The following is a 1479-nucleotide window of genomic DNA, read 5'->3' on the forward strand; positions in this document are numbered from 1 at the left end:
CATACGTTTGGGCCAACCAACGCCATCCAGCCCATTAATCTCCGGTTACCCACCGTAACATTGGCGCCGTTGCCGGGGACCCGAGAGATCAACCAGTGATGGCGGATAGATCCCCTGAAGAGGGTCATGTGGAGACAGATTCTGAACAAGAGAATCTGAACACTGGAAACAATGAGGCAGACCAGACCCTTCACCAGGAAGCCAATGATCAACACAGGGAAGGCACCTCCGGAATCAAAAACCCGAAGGTAAATTCCTCGGAGGGGCGCGAATCAGAAAAAGAAGGACCATCCCACGCAATGGAGCTCATGGGATTAGTCCACAGTCGCCTCGAGCAGCTAGAACAGGAACGGTAACGACAAAAGGAAACCGAAAAGAACCTAAAAGAGGAGATGGAGCGACGAAAAGAGTTAGAAAGAAAACTCTTAAAGTTAGAATCCTCCCTCAAAGGTCAGAACTCCCACGACGGTAGAGAAGATTCGCCATTAGGGGAGAAAGATCCTTTTAGCGAGGACATAATGAGGGCAAAAGTTTCGAGAAACTTTAGAAGCCCCGATATGGACCTCTACGACGGAACCACTGATCCAAAGCAAATATCTCATAGAAAGGTCGGACAGTCATGGAAAAAGAAAGCGAGATGATATGGATAAAAGAGACCCACCACCACAAACTCCGGAGAGACATATCCATATGATCTCAGGAGGGTTTGCGGGAGGGAGACTCACAAAATCCTCTCGTAAAAGACATCTCAAGAGAGTTTACCAGGTCGAAGAGGGGTCCTCCGACCTTCCAACCATTTCATTCACAAAGGAAGATGGGCGAGGAATAATCCCTGGGCACGACGACCCAGTAGTAATTACCATGATCCTGGCAAATGCCCATCTACACAGAACACTAGTAGACCAAGGAAGCTCAGCGGACATCCTCTTCAAGCCCACTTTCGACAAACTAGGGTTAGATGAGAAAGAGTTAAGAGCCTACCCCGACACCTTGTACGGATTAGGCGACACGCCAATAAAGCCACTAGGATTTTTGCCCCTCCACACCACCTTTGGAAAGGGGGAGAAATCAAAGACTCTGAGTATAGACTTCATAGTCATCGACGTGGGGTCGGCCTATAATGCTTTAATCGGCAGAGCTACCCTTAATCGACTCGGAGCGGTGGTATCGACGCCCCACCTCTGCATGAAATTCCCGACCTCAGCGGGGATAGCAACGGTGAGGGGAGATCAGAAGCTGGCAAGGAAATGCTACAATGAAAGCCTAAACCTGAGAGGAAAAGGCAAAGAAGTTCACACAATAGAGCTCGGTGGAGCAAGGATTAAAGAAGAGCTGCGACCCCAGCCTGGGGGAAAAACCGAGGAGATTCAGGTCGGCGAAGAGGAAGGAAAAAACACTCACATAGGAGCCAACCTAGGGGAAACCCTAAGACAAGGGTTGACTAAGCTCCTAAGAGATAATTCCGATCTCTTCGCCTGG

This window comes from Arachis ipaensis, chromosome B04, assembly GCF_000816755.2.
Source record: "Arachis ipaensis cultivar K30076 chromosome B04, Araip1.1, whole genome shotgun sequence".
In the NCBI taxonomy this organism is placed as follows: Eukaryota; Viridiplantae; Streptophyta; class Magnoliopsida; order Fabales; family Fabaceae; genus Arachis; species Arachis ipaensis.